This window comes from Sipha flava, unplaced genomic scaffold, assembly GCF_003268045.1.
Source record: "Sipha flava isolate LNK unplaced genomic scaffold, YSA_version1 258_pilon_pilon, whole genome shotgun sequence".
Taxonomy (NCBI): domain Eukaryota; kingdom Metazoa; phylum Arthropoda; class Insecta; order Hemiptera; family Aphididae; genus Sipha; species Sipha flava.
This window is the reverse complement of record NW_020272917.1, coordinates 1,981,212-1,996,460: the sequence shown is the minus strand read 5'-3', so window position 1 is coordinate 1,996,460 and position 15,249 is coordinate 1,981,212.

The following is a 15,249-nucleotide window of genomic DNA, read 5'->3' as shown; positions in this document are numbered from 1 at the left end:
AACTTAAATTTTCAATGAATTTTTTCCATAAAATTATGATATTTATGAAATGTGTAATTATTAGTTAACAACAATAATTATTGATTTTATTTTATCAAGATAGTATATCAGCAATTTTTTGAATAATTATGACAGAAAATGATTTAGTGGGTTAGGTCATTTTTTCATTTTATTTTTTTTTTATATGTAAATAAAAATTAATAATTTAATTAATAATTTTTTCAAAGCTGTATGGTGTACAGTTTAATCATAATTGATCGAAAACGTTTATACGCATTAAACGAAGTGTCCTTGACGCAACGGCTTGAGTGGAGTCTAATGATGATAATAATTCATTGTTCGACCTATCGAACGGGTAATATTACGATTCACCGTGTTATATTTTAACGACCTGTAAGCCTCATGGTCATTTGGGAATCGCTGTTGATAAAAACAACGTGGAATTTCGCGTCAAACAGTACTGCGTGAAAATAGTAATATGAGAAACATATAAATACATTTTAAGTATATTAATTTTATACGTATAAATGTTATTATTATAATAACAGTTTTCATCAATTATTGAAGTCAGCTATAAATATAATGTGGCCGGTGAAAACAATATTGTTTTCATCAGCCAACATACCATATTGTTTTCATTTCCCGGTTGACTTAGTGATATCTGGCTTCAGACCCCTTCCGGAACGATAATTATTTTATATTACTACAACAACCTCACTCTCTCTCTCTCTCTCTCACTCTCTCTCTCTCTTTCCATCTAACCGTCTCAACTCGTCTCCTCCACACGTTCGTAGCACGGCGAGGAAGATTCACCCGCTCCTTCGGGACCGTTACCCCCGTCGCACTTACTATCGAAGGACACGACGAGGAAGGATGCCGCGGGGCGTATTTTTCGGAATCGATGCACTCGGCGATTGGTTGGGCGTGAAGCGTTCTGCTTCGGTGCAATGTGACCCACGCGCGGAGACGTGATGAGGTGGACAGAAACGGGGAACGCGGGTCGGACTGACGCGCAGCAGGGCGGGGAGACTACAACGGGTGCCGAAAATCAATGAGCCCCCTGACCTGCCGGCGGAACTGCTCGCACAGCTTCCACAGTCCCGGACCAGCGGCCGCCGTATAAGCATCACGACGTTTCGGGCGCGAGCCAGTTGCCGCACATTAGTGTTCTCGCGTATACGTATAATAATAATAATAATAATAATAATAATAATAATAATAATAACAACAACAAAAATATAATACTACCGATGTGCCCTTTTATCAAACATATACGACACAGGTACAACAAATACACCTCTCAACGTTATACATAAATATGTTTAATATATATTTATAATTAATATACAAGTGTGTGTGTGTGTGTGTGTGTGTATGTTTGTGTGTATGTGCGTGTATGCTTATACGTAGTGTGCACGCAGTAAGCGTATGATGTATCATCTGTATTTATTAATATAATAATATAATTATTTTGTACGCACGTATATCGCTTTCGCATGCATGTGTTCCACGGTGGTTCCGATAATGTTCCGACGACCACACTAACCTTGTCACGTGAGAACGAGTGGTCCTTTGCGGAGCACTATGTGTTCTATAGGGCGACACACTCGCACCCATGTAAAACGTGCGTTCTAACGTCCTCGAACGGATTCGTATCACCGGACGTGTGTGCACGTAGCGTACACGCGTACGCATTGCATGTGACTAGTTTATAAGTTACGTTCGACGACGGCGTGCATGCTGAATTTAATAAGTAACGTTGATAAATCGCGTTCAGTATTGCTTGTTATTATTATTATTTTTTTTCTTCCGATTTATTCAAACGGTCCCGCGACGGACGTGATTTTAGTTCGTAGCTCAACCGAAACGGTGCATGTGTCGCAGTCGAATGCTGCGCCCGTATCTCCTAGCCATGTGCACGTATCGTTTAACGGTGTGTCGTCGCACGCGGGTCACATGCGTTTTTCGTCGTTCGCGTTCGCAACAGTCGCGGTTCTTTTGAGTGCTGACCCGCGGTCGCGCGTGCGCATACGCGTTATCGTCCGATGTACTGTACAAATACGTGTTCAATAAATCACCGTCCTCAGATGGATGTCCTCTTAATGCTACGTGGAAACCAGTCTGGTATTGGAATTCGATACGGTCACGTCTCGGATTACCACACTGCTGGGATGGTAATAATATAACCGCGCACCGGACGAGCCGGTAACTTATCTAAAACGGAATATGAAGAAACTTGTTACAGGCATCGTCCTGACATCATGATAACACTACGGAAAATCGTGCTAGACGGAACGTCGATTGGGTCTCGTCTCGGATTACACCGCGTAGATATAATTTTCAATTTGATATTATCCGTAAGCTGGGAACTTGTTTTGAACAAAATGTCTCTTTGTTTTCGTGCGATTCTGTCCTGGATAGCTTTCACTGTTTACGTTCGCAATATTAGATTTCACTGTATGCCAGTTGCGCCCTATGCTCAGCCGAAAGACCCTACTCATAATTATATTACATTAAAAACGAGCTTAACCTTTTTAATACAAAAATTCCAGTTACATAAAAAAAAAATTATACAAAAAATGATAAAATATTACAACATTAAGTAACACAACATAGATAAGTAAAATACTATAAACGGTAAGAAAAAAGAGCCAATAAGAAAAATATAAAGAAACAGATATTAACTTGGTATCAAAAGTGGGATTCTCATAGGCATTTTTCATAAGACGTCTAAGTGGGTTCATTTGATGAGTAATTGATTGTGTAAAAACGGATAAAAATGTATTTAGACTATTTTTGAAGAACATTGAAATAAATTAAAAATTACAAGGATGAAGAATCAATTTTACTATCAAGCAAGTTTTATTTAGGAATTTATTACCTATAGAAAATCGACGATCGATAAGTGTATTTAAGTTAAGATGTTCAGCAATGGGTGAATATTGATGAGGCATATGAAGAATACTTAATATAGAACCAGCAAACCGAAAAAATATACGTTATGTTCTTTCAACCAAATAAGCGTAAGTGACAGTAAACGGACTTTAGACGATTTATTCAAATTGGACGGACTAGAGTAAAAAAGTGTTTCAACTACTAATTTGAGCTTTGAGTCCGAAAATATTTTCATTTATTTATAAAAAAAAACCCCTTAAATGCTTCAAAACATCTAATTTCGACGTGAGACCTAGGATCTAACGAAATGTTAAATTTGAAGTTTAGGTCAATGAAAAAGTTGTAAATACGCACAAGATTGGAATCGCCGATAAAATAAGTGTAATATAGGAGAATGAGATCGAGTGAAAGACATTACTAATATAATGTTATGTCGATATTATCCCATTTGGATACGGTTTGTATCATTTGAAAACAATTTAGAGATTAAGAATTTCGCACCACAGCAAAATATTCAATAAAAAAATAATATTGTTTAAATGGATATTCATGATAAAAAATGGTACACATTTCATTCTACATGCATTCTTCGCCTATCTCATAAAAATGTCCCTAATTGTGGCAACGGAATCAAATACAATTCTACATAAGATAATTTTTACTTTATTATGTAAGAGTTCGTATCAAAAATACATGTTTTTCAATGATATCAGTGTTATACAGTTCATTTTGTTTATTGTGATCGTATGCGAATAAATTCGCACAACATGATACATTTCGAAATATTAGATATGCAATGTGAAAATCCAGATGAAATCGCATAAATAAATAATCGGTTTTGGACTAGTTTCCAGTTTGCACTATACAATAAATTTAGCCAAGCATCATTTAACAGGCTCAAATCAAATGTACGCTCAAGACAGGTAATACCAAGGAACCATCGTGAACAGACTTTTCTGCGTGTGTGGATAGAATGTAAATTGATGGCATGGTTTTCAGTGTACAGTTAAAAAATAGTGTAGAACGAAATATATTTTTATATATAAATTATCATATGTATATATATTTAAATATATTAAAAATATAAAATATATTTATGAAAAATATGAACGAAAAAAAATGAAATAAATTTACGATAAACATAAATACAACAGAAGTTATAAGTTCAAACGGAATTTGACACTATCATTTAGATGTAAAAAGTATAATAATATGTAATATAAAAGAACATTTATTATTTCTAGTCTTATCAATGTCATTGTACATGCGTTTTACTGTACAATAGTATCTGTATTTCCTTGGGTTTGTCAACCACGTTTCCATCGTTGACATTATTCTCGTACTTATTGTATATATTTGTATACATTATATACAAATGGAATCAAAGTCCTGATAGCTTTATTGTCTGCCATCGGTTACTGCTTCTTTATAGATATCTAAAATTCTGGTAAAGATAAAAATGAAAATTTGGATTTAGTTACTGAATTTGAGGATAAGTCTATCAGTAACTGATACATCAACAACTATTCTTCTTGTTCAGAAATTGTTAGTTCTGGCGGTAAATTAGCAGTAAAAGAATTTTTAATCAAATTTTGTTGTTGATCGTCCTCAGAAAAATTATTTTGGGAGTGAAGAATAAGTTGTGATTAGTGTTTCATGTATAGTGTTGAGACTTATTTAGATAAATTATCTAGATAGATTTTTGTCATCTTTTATCTTATCTAGATAAATAACGCTAAGTTATCTAATTACTTATCTAAGATAACATTTTTACTTATCTATATAATTGTCTGTATTCTTGCCAAGATTAGAGTTATTGCAAAATGTAAGTCTTGTAGAGATACATTTATTTTATTGAGTTCTTAAAACATATAACATAAATACGATCGTTTTATTAGAAAGATTCCATTTTCAAATTTTTAAAAAAAATTTTTTTCTAGAAGAAAACAATGAAGTTCTTTTTGAAGTTCAAATACTGTTTTTAACACATTTCCTCATTAAAGTCAATGAGAGTTGCAATAGTACAAAAGAGAGGTATGCTCAGCTTCCATGTCTTTATACATTTTTTTTAAAATATCTGGATTTTATAGGTCAAGTTTTGATGAAGTTCACTATTTCAATAACAGATAGCAAGACTTCATTGAGGCTTGAACTAATAGTTTTTGAAGCGAGCAGACATTTATAGTGAGCGCGGACTTACGTGGCCTAAAAAAAAAAAAAAAAAAAAATAACAAGAAGTATGTTACATTAAAATTTTATTTTTAATTTCTACTGCGAACGCGACTCCCTTGATAATAACCGATGACGCCCCTGGGAGCCGCGACGCATAGGTTGAAAACCTCTGTTCTATAATATTTTACACGTCTACGTAGAACGCAGTATTTATACGATCTGATTGCAACGTAACTACAATAGTATATTATATCAGTATCACCTGTTGTGCCATAGTTGTACTGAAATCCGACAAAATCTATAAAATGCCGGAACGCGGTTAAACTAAGGTTTCTTATCGATTGATATATTATTATATTATGTAGGTATGTACGCGTATGTACATAAGTATTCAAATTTCGAAAGACGTTGTCTTGATCGTTCGACAATCGATTTACGCTTAGGTATAGCATATGTTTCGCATGTACGAGTACATATAGGTGTGTATGGGGCATGCGATAGTGTATTTAGTAGCAGGGAACCGTCTAGACCGTGTCGAGACTTTTTCACGATTTTTCACTGTACACATTGTTATTATTATATTTATCTCCGTATGTTCTTACGCTCGGTCGTCAAATCGATAACAATAATACGCACAGCGAAAAATACACACCCAATGTTTATGTATGTTTCGCACCGAGAATAAAAGTTGATATCTCAAACGTATAATATGCGAATGCATTACAAAGACCACTCAGTATATGCGATTCACACGCACATAGATTTCGGTATTAATTCTTATATGTTTGTATGCACAGGGCGTTAACCGTCTTCGAAAAGTTTCATAAACTGTTTAAATTGTAGAAACCCAGAGGAAAAGTTTTGAAACTTATCGAACACTGTATATGTATAGAGCGATTTTTTTTTCCATTGATCTGGTGATCCGAAAATACGAGTAATCAGAAGTTCATTCTTATTGAAAATTTTTTAAAATATACGTCCATATAAGAAGTAAATATATAGTATATAATATAATAAAAGAAGATAAAAATAAAAATATAGGGTATTTTTTTAAGCTATTTTCAACTACCTTTATCTTTAACATTTTGTAAATAGTTTTCAATTACAATAAATGAAGAAGCATTTTTATTTTTTAGATGAAGTCATATTTAAATTTAAAGAACCACCATCGTTTCATACCGATACATTGGTGAACACTATTTAGAGGGGAAACTTTACCACTTAAGTTGGGGTTAAACGAATTTCATCAAAAACGCTATATATTAATATGTCCTGCTGTTTTTGTCACATTTCTTTGCTTGTCGAGAGTTTGTGATTTATTACATGCGTCATTTGTTACGGATACTTTTAAAAACGTGAATCTTCAAATCACAGATAAAAATTATTATAAGATGTCATTATTATTGCGTTATGTCATTATCACTTATATATTAAATTGGTATTTGATGTATTTTAATTAAGTGATTCATGGCGTTAGTGACACGTGAAAAGATATTTTTCATGAATCAAGTTATATTATTATAAATATGTATACGAATTTATAATTCTTTACAAATTTGTTGAGTATTATAATTATTATTAGTTTGTTGTTACTCCATATCGTCCTATCCAAAAATAATAGCTATGTTAAACAAATCATATTTTTATAAATTATATATTTACAACATAATAGTGAAAAAATAATTAAACGATTATTGGACATGCAATTATCATAATTAAGTACCACCGTCGATCGTATATTATGTAATTTCAATCACAGTTTAACAATCAAAGATTTTTTTTCTAAAATAAAAATACAAGAATTTTAAAACATATCTGACTTGAAAATTAATTAGTTATTGAGAGATGTTTCATCGTTTTTAATATTTTTTCAAAAATAATTTATAAAATACGCGTATTAGTACATTATCACTCAGTCATTATGTGCTTAAGTTACTAAAACGTAATTGATTATATTATGAACAAAAACATATCAAACTGGAGAATATTAAAATCATTTTATTTTAGACCTTCCAGTGAAATTAAATTCGCTAAATTACTTTTGATTTTTTGAATGTCGTAAATAAATGTATACAAAGATTTCAGAATATTAACACTAAAAAAATTTTCTAAAGCTCAACTATATTCTCTTTTATGAAAAGCATTAAATTCATCAGAACTCACTATATGAGCGACTTTCTTCTTTTACTTATTCTAGAATATTCTAGAATATTCGAATGAAATTAGCCAGGTCAGACCTCTTCAAATTCATCAATCTACATTCTAAACTGTTAAGTGCCCTTTCAAAATCTATTATTCTTATCACTTTTACTTTGTCAATAGAATAAATTGTTGTAAAATTGTTTTGAATACACTGTAGTTATAATATTGTTATTTTTATAATAATGAAAATATACTTCTGTAATATTTATTTTTTTTTTAAACAATAGAGGATATTTGAATTAATAAATTAAAAATGCATGAGATATTACATAAAATTGCTACTAACGTTATGGATATGTATTAATTAATGTCATCCAGGTTTTATTAAGTTCATGATTAACTTATTTCGTACTTTTATTGTTATTTATTCATATTATATGGATAAAGTTAATTTTATATATATATTTTTTTGATTTTGAAAAAATTTTCAATGAAAAATGTATTATATTATATTATATTATTTAACATAAAATGTTTATTTGATTGCATACATTTTATTATAAAATCTAATTATGTGAGTATTTTTAATATATATGATGTTTTTTATTTTCTATTATTATGTATTTTATATACATAAAATACATTTAAATTAGGCATAATATCAACGTTTAAATCAAAATCAGTGTGGTAGTTTAAATTAGAATGCCTAAATTATTATTATTTTTTTATTACATTTTTATTTTTAGTTTTATTCTACATATCTTTTGATGTCAAACTGAAAAAAATATTATTATATAATTAAATTAATATAGGCATGTTAAATAAATATCGATTTAATAGATAACATAATAATTTTTATACTGTTTCAATTATAAAATACTTTTTATTTGTAAATTAAAATATTAAACTTCTAAATAATGTCATTTCTCTTGGTGAATCCAATGAAACGTGTTTTTTGAACTAATTGGTTAGGCAACAGTTGGTTTATTTAAAAGTATACGTATTTTTTTACGACGTTAATAATCATCTCTTCAAAATGTCTACTTTAATTAAGTATTATTAAACATTTAATTTAAAAGGTAAGTAAAAATCAAATTGGTGATCAAGAAAAGTAATGATAGAAAATTGTTATATTTGAGATGCGCGTGCCAAATTTTGCACTCAATTACGGTCTTATAGGCCATTTATTTTATTTATTTTTTTTTTTTGTATACAATTAATTATTTATATATTGTGTAACATAATACAAAGAAAAAGAGAATGTGGATAAATCAATTATCTGTATAAAATAATGTAGAAGTTATAGAACTCGATACTTTTAAATGTTCGTATGTGGGCATACAACGTTGTAAATCAAATGTTAAAGACAGCGATTCACGTAGGTTTCGTATACGATAATGAGTATTTATAAAAAGGTATTTTATTATCTGATTACCTATATATGTAGATATACAGATTATGCATTAAATTTCTTCTGTAGGTTTTCAAAATTATTTAATAAAAAGATAGTGAAATAAATTCAAACCATATTTATCTTAAGTATTAAACATTTCCACAGTTTATATAGAAAGTTTAATTTTCTATGGTGATGACATATATTATAAACACAGTAAGGTTTGTTTTATAGAAACATGAAAAAACGCTAAGTATAATCATTATGATGAGTTTGTGGTGAATTTACGGGAGTTTTTAAATTCATTTTACAATGTAATGTACTGAAATGTAGTAATAATTCATAAGTATGCAAAACTGACTGTATTAAATATTTTAATCTCTTAAATTTGTGCTGCCATATGAAACATCCTACGAAGAAATTACATTCATTTATGTGATAACTTTCTGTATTTATTGTGCGGGTTTAAACGAATACATTTTAGATAAGTTTTATTATTTAAAAACTACAATGTACAATTTTACTACTCCGTGGTTAATCGAATCCTACTCTCACCGCATTTATGCGATACTACTTTATGAATAAATGTTTTTACTGAACTTTGAAAATAAAAATTATTACGGTTACCTTATATTATTATACGTAAACGCATATAGCAGTTCGAGTGGTGAAGTATGATGCGATTCTATGTTTTCATTCAAATATTATACATCCCATGTACCTACTTTATTTTCTTTAATAATGATCTATTCGACAATAAATTACACATACATTGTACATTATAATATTCAAATCATGTTTATACTTTGAATAAACATCATTCGTTTTCTTTATTTTAAAACATATGTATGCAATGTTATATTTTTTCAGAGAAAATTCTCCAAAAATCTTGTGTATATTGTGGGTTGTTATGGTTACAAGCAAAAACTAATTTATTAAACAAAAATACATTTTATTTTTATTTTCATAAAACTTAATATCCTATGCATATTTTTACGGCCACGTCGATGCGAGATTTAATTTATTTTTTGCCACAATATATTAAATCGAGGTTTTTTGCAGTAAATTATGGAAAATCTTTGATATTCGAACATAAAACCTATGCATATCTTTTTTTAAATACTTCAGATTATAACTAAATAGTGTTTACATAATATTAGGCGGTACAAAATTTGTTTTTTCTAAAATAAAATATGGACATGTACCAGTTGCCCCTAAAAGTACCTTTTTTATACCAATTTCCTTCAAATTACCTAAAGGAAAATGTACCAGTTGCTCTCATATTTTAACATATACAAGATTACAATATAAATGCGAGTAAAATAGTACAAATTCATAATAAATAATCTAATTGTAACGATAAGTGGCATATTCAATATAATAATGCTTCTGCAAATGGATTTTACATCGTTTAATATTATATCATGTACATTTGATTGAACTTCTTCTCATATTAATTTTAATGGTCATTTAGAAATTTTATCCACAGCTTTCCGTTTTAAATTATTAGAAATGGTTATTTTGTTAAATTTTTACGCGGCAAATGTTTTTGTGTTCAATAACTGATTTTAAAAGCACCGTTTCGTCTTCACGTAAAAACAGCTTTGACGTACACGACTTTAATGTATATCGCCATTTTACACTAGCTTGTATAATGCGATCTTTATAAAAAATATAATTATTTAAAACTAACAAAATGTTGCCTTTTTAACTATACACTCGCGTAATATTTTCCATCGTGTTAACAACGTCAGTGCTTTCCGTATTTCGTCTACTAAAATGTACTTATCAAAGACATAGGTAAACATCGTATCATATAATAATTTCCAACAACGATATAATAAAGATATAATAAATGATTATAATTATCCACTCAGACACATCTAAAATTATGCATTTTGGTTAAATACTTACTTTGAACCAAGTAGGTTATTAATATTTATTAGTTATTACAAAATACAATATTATATATTATAAATATAATGAACTTGTATATGATATAACATTAAACGATGTAAACTCCATTTGCAGAAGCATTATTATATTGAATATGCCACTTATAATTATAATTAGATTATTTATTATTAATTTGACTATAATTTTATACTATTTTACTTTATTTTTATAAATAATTTTATATTTTATTAATGATTTTTATATTTACTTCCCCTATTTTACGAGCTATATATTGTAATCGTGTATATATTAACATGTGAGGGCAACTGATATATTTTTAAAATCTCGATAACAAGCGTAGAGGGCAACTGGTCAACACCCGAAAATATGTGATAAATATTTTTTGTTTGAAAATAATTTGAAATAAAACCAAATTATAATTAATGTAGCGCATATATTCGTATTAAAATAAATTATTCATTTTTCCGAATAAGTATTTAACTAAATATTTTGAATTTGTTTTTTTTTCGTTTATATAAATTGATGTAAAGAGATGCCGCTGAAGTAAATGTACATATAATGGAAAAGCTATCGGCTGAAACGTATTTCCAAGACAACCTCACAGGGTAACTATATTACTCGTAAAAAGTAACATGGCGTTGAGAAAATTATTAAAGAGAAGAAATAAAGCTGCTTTTAAATTTAATTTAAATTTTACATTTTTATTACAAAATTCTTAGTAATAAACAGTTTTACTAGCTACCTTTTTTTTCCTTTTTTTTTTTTAAATATTATTAAATATATATTTATTTTTAATGATTTCTAAAACATTCTAAGTTGCTACAATAGTTTTTTTTAATGTACAAATAAAACTGTTATCGATATTACTATATATTTATGAAGTTACAATGGGTTTTATTGGTACTTTGTATTATCAACAGTTTAGCTTATAACCATACTTCCATAATTCTCAAGTAAACAATCGTATCTGTTACTAAATAATTTATAATCTTATAGAAATATCAAATTGTGTTAAGATATGTATATGTGTTGCTTTAAATATTGTTGTTTTTTTAAAATTTGTAATAGTATTGATATTTGTCAGTAAATATGTAAAATGCATATGTAAATATGAACCAAAAATGATGTGATTTATTTGGATGTGTACAAACGTATCTGTTCTATGGTTTATAACGGTTTATAAAAAACAGTTTGTCTTAATATTATTTTGAAGTTATCTTAACATCGTTTGGTGACTAAACTATAAACTGTAAATATTTCCCTGCCTAAATATAAATTATCATATAACAAATAACGCATGTACATAAAACATTGTATTTTTATTTTATCTGAAAGGTGGAATCATTACATGCAATTCAAGTAACAGTATTCGTTATTAGCAGTAGATCCGTTTCGTTATCATTTTCTTGGAAATCCTTGTAGTTCATTTACGTTGACCTTGTTATTTAATTTTTCTCTTCCTTCCTATACTTCCCTGATATTCATTTCCCTTTCAAATCAAGAACCCATAATATCATTTCTTCATTTCTATTCCCGCGGTAATGTATAAAAATCGTTAAATTAACGTTTAAAATAATTATTTAATCTAAATTTAAAAAATATCTATACACTTTTAATGTAGTTACTAAGAATTTTGTCCCAGCTGAATTGCTAAGCGTGTAATTGAAACTTAAATTTATCATTTATTTTTATTTTTATCGATTTTGAATTGACGATTTCAATATCAGATTACTTATACACTTTTATGCATTGAAACTATTTTTAACAATAAAAATATCCGTTTAACCCTATTATATATTTTAACCGACTTGACCATAGAAATATTTTATTCTTAAGTAATTTATAAATGTTTGTTTTTTATTATTAATTTTCGTTTGCACAGTTATTGTTTCAGTCACCAATCAATCCTAACCTAGACTGGCTGTACTTAAAATCTCAATGAATACAAATACGACACTTATAATCATTGTTATAATCAAACATAATTTTTTTTTACGTATATATTATAACAATTAATGTTTTATAATTATTTTAAATATTTATAATACGATCGGTAAAAATAATTTTAACAACAAATATTAGATCGTTATTATTATAAGATCCCTGGAATTTTAATAGAGAACAAGGTCTTCAATAGCTTGAGATCATAAAGTTTTAACAAATTCAGAGAACTGTACACCAGTTACGTTTTAACCGATTACGGAGATTTCCAAGAATGGATTCAGCAGATATTTCAAACATGAGAGAATTTTGGTGAACAAAAAATCTAGTAGGGAATCTTTTATAATACATTACAGCAACGTCTAAAACATGTAGAATAAGAGGTTATTTTAGAATGTATGATAAGAAATGTAATAAAGCTATAGGGTGCTTTTGTGATTTACATTAAAGTTTTAGATTGGTAAGTTTGGATTATATTTAATGGGTTAAAACCAGTGTTTAAAATCAGTGCTCGAATTGGGAAAAATTAAGTAGAGGAGCTCGGTCCAATGAATTGAAAACTGCGTTCCATGTGCGCAATTATTTAATACAGACCCATGGGGGGTTTTTCCCTGATCCCCTCCCCACCATCCACCAAACTTACAATTATTTTTAATGCCACTTTTCTGCTACACTAATATTTAAATTCTAAATATAATATATTTTGATAGCAATACCAACATCCTACATGTTACAATAGAAAATAATAATTAACATAATTGTAGACGATCAGGGAGTCTCATGAATCGAATGATATAATCATATATTTGATTTTTGTTTTTATCTATTTTTCCTCTTTAATCTTAAATTATAAAAATAGTTTTGTTATTATAAATCGTAAAATTTATTTTCCAAGTGACGTAAATTGAAATTCACATAAAAATTATTTTGGACATAAATTAGGATGAACGTGGCGTCCCCCCATTCCGATGAAAAAATATAGTTGGGGTACGCAAAAAAAAAAAAAATAGTAGAGGAGCTCCGTCTCCCCGCGCACCAACCCAATTCGAGCACTTGTTTTAACGACTTCACAGCTGAATACATAGATTTAAACGAATATCTGATAATTTTGTATCGTTCGAATCATATTATAGTTTTACCGGAATCGCAAGCAATATTTTTGTTTTAGATTCAGAGTGATGTGAACAACAGATGAGAATCGGTGAAATTCTTTGGTTCGATAAATACACCAGGAATTATTTCGGTCCAGTTAGTAAAATCTTCCTTGTGTTTTATAATTCACTTAAAATATTGGTCTACTGAGCAATTTCTCAACTTTCTGACACGTCAATCTTCCTTTGAAAGCTAACAGAATAAATTATTGGTTTTACAATAACGTGTTTTTTTTACATAAACTTTTTAGGGTAGTAAAAGTGTTCTGAAAATGTTACGTCTTATGTGACTATATAATTTAATCGATTCGAAATTAAACACAGATGGTATTTTTAAGAGGTAATTTTTTCAATTTTCCAGACAATCTTTGCAAACCTTAACGGATAAAACTTTAGTAATTTTATTTTATTTTTTTATAAAATCAATATATTGGAATTATTTTTCACGAAGTTCAGTTTAGAATCCTTTTTGATCATAATCATTTACCATGGTTTTGATGTATAAAAACATATAAAAACAGCCTTACCAGTCGGTGACTTACCCAATTTTTGTAGCTTGCTTAAAATCTGTATCCATTCAGTATTATGTTTAATAGTTCTTTATTTTAATTTTTTTTATTTTTTATTTTTTAAAAAGGGTTTAACGTAGTAGTTTATACATGGTTTATACGGTTGTGTCATCGTATAACTTATAATGTAGCGTCGAACTCGCGTTACAACGATGCAATATTAAATTACAATAGAATATTAAGCTCGGGGTTTCTGTGGCTTTTTTTTTTTAGGTTACGTGTGCATAATGCATGTATAGATATTTGGTACGACATAATAACACTCGTAGAGTATTACAATTGTACTTGGTACTTACGGCGCCAAATGATTCTGTAATATACATATATTATATAAAACATGTATATTGATAAAATAATGCTTGAAATGTAATCGGCTCTAAATCTCTCGAGTTTTTCTTTACTGTACATTTTGTATACCGCTTATTATATAAAATTCACTATTAACTCCCTTTTGTTACATTTTTGGTCTCATTGTCAACAAAACAAAAATCTGAGCTCTCGTAAAAATTAAAATAATATGTTTAAATTATAAAAATTGTAGTTGATTCGTTTTTATACAGTTTTATGGTTTACATTTATAAATATTTTTATACCAATTACCACTATTTAGCTTTCGTCAAACGAGTTATATAAATATACATGTAATTATACATCCGCAATATATATATATGGTATATTATACATATTGATACGAATTTTGCTTAATAATTTAAATAATAATTAATATATTATCTAAGTCATTCCATTTGAATATTTTAAAAATTTTTATCTCACACAATAGTATTATCCATATGGTTGTACTGTATATTTTCATAAAATTTTTTTTAAGTATCGTTCTGTATATTTTAATAATTTGTTATGATGGCAGAGTATGGTCCACACATTTAATTACAGTACTGAATTTAACATATGTTGTTATACAATGTGTCTTAAAAAGTTAACTATGAGATTTTTATATAATATTACGGATTGTGAAATTGTAAAAATTATCCGTTACAATTGTAATTGAAATTTTGAGAAACACTGTTTAAACATTGTGCAACCACCGGAAAACCGTGAGCCCTGACGA